Here is a 12,322-nt window from a genome sequence, read left to right on the forward strand (position 1 = left end):
ATATAAGCCCGCTTCATGTATGCATGTGTATACCTGGAGATTTTTGGGGCGGAGCCTGAGGAGGGTGGGATTTGGAGAGGGGGGACTTCAATGCCATAGAGTCCAACTGCCAAAGCTCCATTTTCTCCTGGGGAACTGATCTCTATCAGCGGGAGATCAGTTGTAATAGCAGGAGATCTCCAACTAGTACCTGGAGGTTTGCAACCCTAATTAGAAACAACAATGTCATGTAGGTAGGCAGAAGGTAGGTGGAAGACAAGCAGAGCCTGTTCTTTTTGCTGGGCTGCGGACACGTTTTTGTCGGCTCTTATCGGTCCAGCTCTTCCCCTCCCAAGTCCGCTCTTTGCACCTACCTGTAATGTTTGTTTTCATGACCTTGTGTGCCTCATGCTGCTTTAAAAAAAGACTGGGGTTGGCAGGGGAATAAAGATTGCCTACTCATCCACAACTGTTTTTCCAAAATAAGGTTCTCAATGGGGGGGGGGGAACAGCTAATAATTAGCCTGTTTGAGGAAATTTCAGCACAGAGGTTGAGGGTCTTCTGCGCAAAATGTGAAAAAGCATGTACAGCTTCCCTGACTTCAAATGGACCCCTCAGTGCTGGCTCAGAAAGGAGAGAGAACCAAGACAAACGTGGCGTAGTGGTTAAGAGCGGTCATTTGAAGCGGTGGACTCTGATCTGGAGAACCTGGTTTGATTCCCCACTCCTCCACATGAGCGGCGGAGGCTAATCTGGTGAACTGGATTTGTTTCCCCACTCCTACACGTGAAGCCAGTGGGTGGCCTTGGGCTAGTCACACACTCTCAGCCCCACCAACTTCACAGGGTGTCTGTTGTGGGGCGGGGGAGGGAAGGTGATTGTAAGCCAGTTTGATTCTTCCTTAAGTGGTAGAGAAAGTCGGCATATAAAAACCAACTCTTCTTCTTCTGTAGGAAGTTAGGAATATTGTAGAGCAGAAAGGCTTATAAACCCCCTCTTCTCTACTCTACAGCCTTGATGTCAATCAAGATTAGGGTTGCCAACCTCCAGGTGGTGGCTGGAGATCTGCTAATACAACTGACCTCCAGGCAACAGAGATCAGTTCCTCTGGAGAAAATGGCCAGTTTGGAAGTTGAATTCTATGGCATTGAAGTCCCTCCCCTCTCCAATCCCCACCCACCTCAGGCTCCACCCCTACAATCGCTAGGTATTTCCCACCCTGGAGCTGGTAACCCTAATCAAGATCCCTCTATGGCATCCATTGACCAATAGGATCCATTGTCCCAGTTTCTCATCTAATTTGGCCCTGAGAAAATGTCCCATCCGACTACTAGTTCAAATTGTATCAAGATGCACCAACTGGGCTGTACAACAGGCATTGATTTAAGAATAAGCACCTATAAAATATTCACAGGGAACAGAGAACAGACGGAGTCTCCGTTTTGTTCTCCAAAGCAGAAAGTGGGATAGATTCCTGACCTGTTCATATCCACGTAGGAATTCCTAGCACCAGTCGAATATTGAACGGGACTCGAGGTCATATGGGGAAAAGTGAACTTTTGGGGTGTCTCTGGATTGCAGAACTCAAGTGGAACTCATGAGAAATCCTTCACTCATGTAAACAGCCCTGTAATTCTTCATTCATGCAAACAGCCCTGTAAAGTAGTCCAGGCTGAGAGACAGACAGAGTGTCTAAAGATCTTCATAGAAGAAGGGGATTTGGACCCAGGCCTCATCTGGCACTCTAAATAGGAGAAATAAGGGTGCAGCTAATGCCTGGAATTGGAGACAGCTCCCCCCACAACAAAAAAGACCAAATCTTGGTTCAGATTTATACACTGAGAATGTTTCTCTGGCTAGAGGGAGCAATTCAGCAAAAGCTGCAAGAGGGTGCACTTTCCAATTTAGGTTGGGTGCTGATTAGGATTGCCAACCTCCAGGTGGGGGCTGGATATCTCCTGGAACTTTAACTGATCTCCAGACTGCACAAATAGCTTATTTCTTATTTATTTATTTACAACATTTATTCCACTTCTCCTGGAGAAAATGCTTTGGAAAGTGGCATGCATGGCATTATACTCCACCAAGGTCGTTCCCCTCACTGAACCCCATTCTCCCAGGCTCCACCCTCAAATCTCCAGGTATTTCCAAACCTGGAGTTGGCAACCACATGTTGACATGTTTCCAAAGTTTAGAGTTTTCAGAAGACTGTTGGGTTGTTCCCACATTAGGGTTGCCAACCTCCAGGTTAGGTTTGCCAGGTGGGTGGTATTGGCAGGCAATTGCCCACCAACCCACCCAGGCATTCTGGGGCCACGGATGTGTGCGCATGCACACACGCAATGACGGCACTTCCGGTTTTACTTCTGGAAGCGCTGCATTGCTGCAGCCGCTTTTTCACTCAAACTCCCCAAATTTGGGGGTTTGAGTGTTAAACCAGCTGCGGCAATGTGGCGCTTCCGGAAGTAAAACCAGAAGTGCTGTCATCGGAAGTAAAACCGGAAGGCTACTTCAGCCCCACCCCCTAAAACCTCCCGCCGATTGGGAGGGAGGGGGGACCTGGCAACCCTACTCCAGGTGGTGGCTGGAGATCTCCAGCTATTACAACTGATCTCCAGTTGATAGAAATCAGTCCCCCTGGAGAAAATGGCCACTTTGGCAATTGGACGCTATGGCATTGAAGTCCCTCCCCTCTCCAAACCCTGCCCTCCGCAGACTCCACCCCCAAAATCTCCCGGTATTTCCCAACCCAGAGCCGGCAACCCTATCCCATGTAGATGTTTTGCTCCACCTTGGCTTCTTGGCTAAGCATCTCTCTCAATCTCAACACACCTCTCCATTCTTAATACTTTTGATCATTTTAACAGGGTGGCTGGTTAAGCATGAAAACAAGAGGCAACGTTTGCATTGCTTTTTCTGTGTTTTATCATGCATTGAGCTTTTAGCTTCTTGCTTCTTTTGCAAGTACTATAAAAAAGCAGGCTGTATAGTTCCATAACAGGGTTATCATAATACCAGGGAAGACCAACAGGCTCTTGAAAAACACTACTACTAGTTTTGTGAAATCAACACAATAAATCCTATGAAGAAGTTTACACATGCATGATAAATGTACAGCCTTCGTCAAAGCGCACTGCAAGATTGTATTCTAAAAGAAAACAGATTTTGGACCAGTAGTAAACATGACGTACATTGCCTATTTTCAGAAGCATTGATGAGTGTTCTGTTTGTTGCCCTTTAGGTACACAAAGAGCTTCCTCGAGTAATTCTAATCAACCAGATGCGTGAATTGAAACCAAGGAGACCGGGAATGCTCCGGTATTACTGCCAATGACATCATTAATTACAACCGAAGACAGACAGCGGGTGAGCCGGATTGCTAATTAATAAAACCAGCAATGCCTTGCAACACTCGGGAGGAAAGTTGCACAGAAGAGCAAGATGGATGTCGGGAGAGACACCTCCAGGTTAGGGTTGCCAGGTTAGGGTTGGACTGGGCTACCCAGTGGTAAGGGTCCACACAGGTTGCACATGTGCTATCTAGATAGCTGTAAGCATTGCAAAAGAAAGGTCTCAGCAAATATTGCCAAGGACATGGCGAGAAGGAGGTTCACTAGATGCAGAATACAGAACCGCCTTGCTTATGAATGCTTCATAAGCACAGAACTGGGGGGGTGATCTAGGGTTGGGTTTAGGATTGCCAGGTCAAACTTTGCCACCGGCGGGAGGTTTTTGGGGTGGAGCCTGAGGAGGGCGGGGTTTGGGGAGGGGAGGGACTTCACTGCCATAGAGTCCAATGGTCAAAACGGCCATTTTCTCCAAGTGAACTGATCTCTATCGGCTGGAGATGTTGTAATAGCGGGGGATCTCCAGCCACTACCTGGAGGTTAGCACAGATGCGAAAAGATTAAACAAAGTGCAAAAAACTTGATGTTGCTACACACTTATTCAAACCACAAAGGTGATACAATAGATGAAAACATGATGAACATGAACAACAACAATGTGACTTAACAAAGAAGAACATACAAAAGCAGTTCATACACAATCCAAAGGTAAATGCCTTTTGAAAAATGGAAGTCAACAGTCCTTAGTAAGGCAAGTATTCATAATATGTACAATCCAAAGGCAGAAGCCTTTTGAGAAGAAAAAGTCAACAATCCTTAATAAGGTAAGAGGATTGTTGACTTTTTCTTCTCAAAAGGCTTCTGCCTTTGGATTGTACATGTTATGAATACTTACCTTACTAAGGACTGTTGACTTCCATTTTTCAAAAGGCATTTGCCTTTGGATTGTGTATGAACTGCTTTTGTATGTTCTTCTTTGTTAAGTCACATTGTTGTTGTTCATGTTCATCATGTTTTCATCCATTGTATCACCTTTGTGGTTTGAATAAGTGTGTAGCAACATCAAGTTTTTTGCACTTTGTTTAATCTTTTCGCATCTATGCTGAATTCCAAATGCAGGTACTAGCATAGAGGTGCCTTTTCCCCACACACTACCTGGAGGTTGGCAACCCTGCCAGCAGACAATTTCTTCATGTTAGGCTTGATTCCTATTTGCTGGGTGTCAAGTGCCTGGGAGAGAAAATTAAGGATCTGGGAATTTACCCTCAGGGTGGGGTAAGCACTATAAACCAACTCTTGTCCACTAGCTGTCAGGAAGCACAAGGGAAAGAGCTGGCACAAATAGGGTTGCCAACTCCAGGTTGGGGAATATCTGGACATTTGGGGGTGGAGCCTGAGGAGGGCAGGGTTTGGGGAAGGGAGGGACTTCAGTGGGGTATAATGTCGTACAGTCCGCCTTCCAAAGCAGCCATTTTCACCAGGTGAACTGATCTCTGTTGTCTGGAGATCAGTTGTAAGCCCGAGAGATCACCAGCCATGCCTGGAAGTTGGTAACCCTTGTCACAAAGCTTAAATATTTGACACCCTCCCATGATCTGAATGCCTGCCAAGTTTCATGGATCTCACCGGGGGTGTGTGTGTGTTAAGATCCAGGTTAATGGTGCTGTGACCACTATACCACACTGGTATATGCAAACCTAGTTAGGGCTGCCAGGACCCCCCTCTCCTCCGGCGGGAGGCTATGGGGCTGAGGTTGGGGTTGTGCGCACGTGCGTGTCACTTCCGGGCACCTGGCAACCCTATGCCAGGTCCTTCTTCACCACCGGTGGGAGGTTTTTGGAGCAGAGCCTGAGGAGGCAGGCATTTGATGCGGGGAGAGACTCCATGCCATAGAGTCCAATTGCCAAAGCGGCCATTTTCTCCAGGTGAACTGATCTCTATCTGCTGGAGATCACTTGCAATAGCAGGAGATCTCCAGCTAGTACCTGCAAGCTGACGACCCTAATGCGATCCATACATGTGCAACTGCCCTGTACATGTCACCAAATATATCACTGCTGAGCACAATAGCACAGACATAGAAAAACAGACATTTTTCAGAACATGCACCCCCTCACTGCACCCCTAATGCTGGTTGCTTGAGGAACCAGCCCACCTGGATTTAAAAGACAAGGCTACATATTAGCTGTTCTCCCCACCCCCACCCCCCGCCCGCCAACAACCTCAGAAGCTGGTTGAATGAACTGTATCCTGTTACATGACAACTTGGAAAAAATATCTGATCCAAGGTTACCGGCAATTGAATATTAGAAGCAGGAAGGCGGAGGGCTGGCACTCATGTTCTGAATTCGTTCTTGGAAATCCACTCTTGCCTAAGCTGGGTGTTTTCTTCTTCTAATCAACATCATCATGTTATACAGCACTCTCGGTGTGGAGAATCACAAAAGCACAAATAGACAGGCCCTGCCCCCAAGAGCATTTAGATCACTGTTTCCCAACCAATGGGTCCCAATGAAGGTTGCCAACCTCTAGGAAGGACCTAGAGATTTACTGGAATTACTATGGATCTCCAGACTACATAAAACAGTTATCTTGGAGAAAATGGCTCCTTTGGGGGGTGGATATGGCATTACATCATTGCTGAGCTCTTTCCTTCCTCAAATGTCATGCTCCTTTGGCTCCACCCCCAAATCCTCTGGCATTACCTAACCCAAAGTTGGCAACCCTACACTAGGTTGTAGAGAACTCAGTGGGGTACAATGCCATAGAGTCCATCCTCCAAAGCAGCCATATTCTCCAGGGCCATATTCTCCAGTCTCTGTCGTCTGGATATCAGTTGTAATCCAAAGAAATCTCCAGGCCCCACCTAAAAGTTGGCAAACCTACATGAGGATCATAGCCAACACCCTCTGGGGGCTGGGCTGGCTCCCAGCCTACGGTTGCCAGGTCCCTCTTCTCCTCCGGCGGGAGGCTTTGGGGGCAGAGCTGAGGGGATCACACGCTGGGCACCTCTGGTTTACACCCAGAAGTGCCGCATCGCAAGGGGCCCTTTGCCACTCAAACTCACAGGAAAAGGCCCCTCGCGATGCTGTGCTTCCGGTTGTAAACCGGAAGTGACGTGCCATGGCGTGCAGGCGTACCTGCACGTTTGGCCACCGATCCTCAGCTGGTCGGTGGGCAGCGGGGTGGATTGGCGGGGGTTTGCCCGCCACCACCGAGCACTTGGCAACCCTATCCCAGCCGCCAGCAGCAGGGGGCATGGTTGGCAATGCCATTTGGGCTGCTGTGAGGCCCAAGCCCAGGAAATCAGGGACTTGCTTTGCATGGGGCAATGAAATACCTGATTCCACCTCTTCATATATAGTGTCTGACTTTAGGGTTGCCAACTTCTAGGTGGTGGCTGGAGATCTCCCACTATTACAAATGATCTCCAGGTGACAGAGATCAGTTCACCTGGAGAAAACAGCTGCTTTAGAAGGTGGACTCCATGGCATTATACCCCATTGAAGTCCCTCCCCTCCCCAAACCCTGCCCTCCTCCGGCTCCACCTCCAAAATCGTCAGGTATTTCCCAACTCGGAGCTGGCAACCCTACATGACTTACAATAACTTTCCAGTCCTGGGTAAAAGTGTTGACAGTTGGTAAGGGTGGGGTCCTTCAGGCAACTGTCCTTTTGTCCTTGGATGGGGTGAAGCTTTCCCTGGCAGAGTCTGGCTGGGTGTTGAACACATGAACACACGAAGCTGCCTTACACTGAATCAGACCCTTGGTTCATCAAAGTCAGTATTGTCTACTCAGACCAGCAGCGGCTCTCCAGGGTCTCAGGGTCTTTCACATCACCTACTTGCCTAGTCCTTTTAAATGGAGATGCCGAGGATTGAACCTGGGACCTTCTGCATGCTAAGCAGATGCTCTACCCTCTTGGCCCAAAAGACAGATTTTTTTTCCCCTCCACAGAAAAATAAGATTTTGGATGTATACGCTTTTGACAAGTCAAAGCTCCAAGCAAGGTTTATACCCTGAAAGTTTATACCTTGAAAATTTTGTTGGTCTCTAAGCTGAGAGTTGAGTTTTAAAAAATGCTGTAAAGTTTTCCACCAAGAAGTTTTAAAAAGAAAAAAAAACTTGTGCCTCTCTGCCACCATCCTGTATTTGGGATTTCACAACAAGTTACCAAGGAAATTATCCAGCAAAGAAGTTCTTAGACTACATTTGTGATAGCACAATCAAGTCTAATAAAGGAGGCAAATGTTGGGTGCGTAGGAGGAAACCCTTATTTAAACAGCTCTATCATTGGTATTTAATAAGGGAGTGGGAAACCAATTGATTGCATCTGAAGTGGAAATACAATTTGTATTCTCCTTTTTAGAAGATGGTACAGTGATCCGATCACATGGTCTGCTACCTGTATAAAAATGCTTGTAATTCACACAGCTCATGGACACAGAAGGGACTGTACTTTGGTGGCAGTCTTGATTCATGTGGAATTCAGAGCCAGTAGAGTGTAGAGACTGGACTATTAGGGTTGCCTACCTCCAGGCAGTAGCAGGAGATCTCCCACTATTACAACTGATCTGCAGCCAATAGAGATCAGTTCACCTGGACTCCACCCCAAAACTCTCCAGGTATTTCCCAACCTGGAGCTGGCAACCTTATGGACTATAGTCCATAGATCTGCAACCTCTGGCTGTAAATGTACAGAACCAAATATGACTCTTTAAAAAAAGAAAATAACATTGTTAAAGGTATATTGTAAGGGAGGTTGGAATAACCAGGATAAAAGCTATACGACTTATACGGGTCTAAAAGGCTTCTAAGTAGGGTTGCCAACTCCAGGTTGGGAAATACCTGGAGATTGTAAAGGTGGAATGTGGAGGAGGTGGGGTTTGGGGTGGGGAAGGACCTCAGCAGGGTATAATGTCATAGAGTCCAAAGCAGCCATTTTCTCCGGGGGAACTGATCACTGTCGACTGGACATCAATTGTAATAGCACCTGGAGGTTGGCAACTCTACCCATCATGACACGCATGGGTTTCAGGCTGAGGATTACCACTTAATGCTCTGGAACAGGCTCCACTGAAGATTTTGGGCTGCCGTCTGTCTCTCTGAGAGCAGCTGTAAAACGGTCATAAGAGAACCGTTAAGGGGTCATGCTTGATGTTCACTTGACTGATGAGCTGTTGATTACCTTAGTATCAATGGGTTTTTAATGCATTTTGGTCTGTATAGGTTGTACACGACCCCTCCTCCCACTTGGAGAAATTTAAGAAAGGCAAGGTATAAATACTTCAATAAATAAAACTTCACCATTCCCGACAGTTCTCTGTAGCTTGTAGTGTCGGCTGCACAATATCAGAGTGTGTTATTGGTTTTCTTGAGGATCTATAAAAAGCCATTTGGAGGATGGGGGGTCGGCACCGCTTTATCTGAACTCCAGTTAACGTTCAGAAACAAAAAGGGCAAAATGCTGACAAGCAGAAAAGGCAATACAATCAGGCGCAGCGAACATTGGGATAACAAGTCTGAAAAAAGCAAAAAAATGTTCTTGGAGAAAGCTTGTAAATAATGCCAAATTGTAACCAAAATTGGAGGGTGTTAAACCCCCTCATTAAGTAGGAACCGGCTATTAGTTCAATTGAACATGTCAATTCAGCGTGTAGCGGTTAGAGTGCTGGACTAGGATTCGGGAGACTCAGGTTTGAATCCTCTGCCTTGGAAGCCTGCTGGGTGACCTTGGGCCAGCCACACACACTCAGCCTAACCTACCTCACAGGGTTGCTGTGAGGATAAAACAGAGGAGAAGAGAACAACGTAAGCCACTTTGGGTCCCCATCTGGAGAAATGCAGGGTATAAATGAAGTAGTAGGGGAGAAAGGCAGGGTATAAATGAAGCAAATAAATGCATAAAAAGCAGATTAAGGGTTTGCTCCCATGATTCAATACGGCACAGGACTCAAATATTTTTTAAAGAACAGTACCATGCCATCTCCCAGCTGAAAAGAGACATTGGTAGTTATGCCAAAAACGGAAGTTTGTACACAATGCCACCTGCACCCCATTGGGTGACCAAGGAAGCCTAAAGGTGGTTAAATTAAACATCTGTATTCAGAGGCAGCAAACAGATGGCCTTGAGTCAGCAGTAGATTCAGGACAGATAAAAGAAAACATTTCTTTACTTGTCTAGTAACTAAATTGCGGAATTCACTGCCATTCACTCCAAGCATAGATGACTTCAAAAGGGGGTTAGATAGAATCATGGTGGATGGGTCCCTCAAAGGCTCCTGGCCATGATTAAAGGCAACCTCCACATCCAGAGCTAGTAAACTTCTGATGACCAGTGCTAGGAGGCAACATCAAGGGAAGGCCTTGGCCTCTGTGCCAGAGTGGTGTGGTGGTTAAGAGCGGTGGACTCTAACCTGGAGAACCGGGTTTGATTCCCCACTCCTCCACACACAGCCTTGCTGGGTGACCTTGGACTCGTCACAGTTCTCTCTGAACTCACTCAGCCTTAACTGCCTCACAAGGTGTTTGTTGTGGGGAAGGGAAGGTGATTGTAAGCTGCTTTGAGACTCCTTAAAGGTAGAGAAAAGCAGGGTATGAAAACTAACTCTTCTTTGTTGGCTCTCCAGGACGAGTTGGCCACTGTGTGGAACAGGATGCTAGAGGAACCGCATGTCTGAACCAGCATGGCTTTTCTTAAATTCTTAACTCATTGGATGATGTGAAGGGAAGTTAACAACATAATATTAACAAATGTGAGATCACTCAACAGTGCTGCCTGGAAGCGAGTTCAGAACTGGCAAAAAGAAGTACTTCACATGCTGTGTAATTAAGTTATGGAATACCCAGCCACGAGACTTTCTCATTAGAGAAAGGTGGATTAAAAATGGTATAACTAAATAAATGGCCCGGACCTGAATGGTCCAGGCTAGCCGGATCTCATCAGTTCTCAGAAGCTAAGCAGGATCAGCCCTGGTTAGTACTTGCATGGGAGACCACCAAGGAATACCAGGGTTGCTTTGCAGAGGAAGGCAATGGCAAACCACCTCTGTGAGTCTCTACCTGTGAAAACCCTACTGGGTTGCCATAAGTTGGCTGCGATTTGACAGTGCTTTACACACACACAGCTAAATAAGACGCAGTGGTGGTTGCAAGCTTAAACTGTGCAAATCAAAGACTGTTCATGGGACTAGGAGCTAATCAATGGACATTTCCCATAGACAAAAAGTGGAATTATGTTCTGAGGCAGTCTACCTTTGAATACCAGTGGCTGAACACGGAGGAGCAGGAGATTAGCTATTGCCACCATGCCCTGCTTATGGGCTTCCTAGTGGCATCTAATGAGTCACTGTGGGAAGAAGAGTTGGTTTTTATACGCCGACTTTCTCTACCACTTAAGAATCAAACCAGCTTACAATCACCTTCCCTTCCCCTCTCCACAACAAACACCCTGTGAGGTAGGTGGAGCTGAGAGAGCTGTGACTAGCCCAACGTCACCCAGCTGGCTTCACGTGTAGGAGTGGGGAAACAAATCCAGTTCCCCAGATTAGCATCTGCCGCTCATGTGGGGGAGTGGGGAATCAAACCCGGTTCTCCAGATCAGAGTCCACCACTCCAAACCACTGCTCTTAACCACTACACCACACTGGATACTAGACCAGATGGTCCTCTGGTCTGGTTCAATAGGGCTGCTTTTCTATTTCTTTTGCATGTACCATATTAATGAAATACAAAACAAAGATGAAAAGGCTGGAGGTTTTTTTTTTTTAATTAAGATAATCCCACAGCTGGAAAATGAAACAGCCTAAATTACATTAAGCAACTCCCCCCCAGACCCCCTCCCAAACAAAATCCCTCTAGAAAAATTATTTACAAATTTACATTTTTTACAATACAAAAAACTAATAGCTCATTGCATATAAATATTACATTTGGTCTGCCATCCTCGCGTGGCATTAAAAATCCCTGAAGCATTTCATTTTAAAGGGACCTGAGAGAGCGGATGTAAAGATATGAACATATAGCATCCCCTGAAATAAAAAACAGAAGCAAGACAGCATCAGCTCAAATCTGGGTTTATACACCTCCCCTTCCCCTTCATTATTATTATTATTTTTGGTGGAGAATTTTACATTTTTGAGATAACGTAAGACAGATACAAGAGGGCTTTGGGCACATGGCTTTGCCACGCCTTCCGAGCTCAAGGGAAAAAACTGATATTTCTAAACCAAAATGTTTGCTGTTATAGATGGCAAATATGCATCAGGTATCTCTGGGCAGAGTGGGGGGGGGAATTAACAAAGAGCATCCTTGGTTATAGAAACCTGATAGATTAATGAATATCACTTAATATAAGGAGGGGGAACTTGGTGGGAACTTGCCAAACTATGTGAAACTGCAACAAATGTCGAGACTTCAACAGAAACGGTCCATTATTAACACACTTTTGAATACTGACAACAGTTTCATTCAACCACATTCCAAGCACGCACCTTCCGGGGGGTGGGGTGGGGGTGGAGACAGGCAAGGCAGGAGCCACAACTTTAAAAAGACTATTATTTCTGTTCCCTGTACTATTAATATAGGGTGGGAAATGCACAGACTTCATAGCTGGTACACAGCAAAAATTATTACATGGTTTCCAGTTTGCTTAATATCAGATATAACGTACCCACATCCATGCATAAAACATGTATTTATAAGCACCATCTGATAAAATACTATAGGTTAAGGCCATGACAGCAAATTCCGCTGGAAAAATACAAGGTCGCAGTCCGGCAGAAATTCTTTCCATGCTCCTTTACAATCAATGAAGCGTGCCAAGGCAAAGCACCACATGAGCACCTCTGGTCGTTTTCATGCGCCTTGCGCAAGTCGCATTTAACATGGACTGTCGCCAGTTTTCCCTCCCCAGAGCTATATGAATTTTTCTGTGGGCCCATACCCAATATATTAAACTGTACATGTTCAACTGCTTTTTGTGTTTGGATGATTC

This window comes from Euleptes europaea, chromosome 13 (assembly GCF_029931775.1).
Source record: "Euleptes europaea isolate rEulEur1 chromosome 13, rEulEur1.hap1, whole genome shotgun sequence".
Lineage (NCBI taxonomy): Eukaryota > Metazoa > Chordata > Lepidosauria > Squamata > Sphaerodactylidae > Euleptes > Euleptes europaea.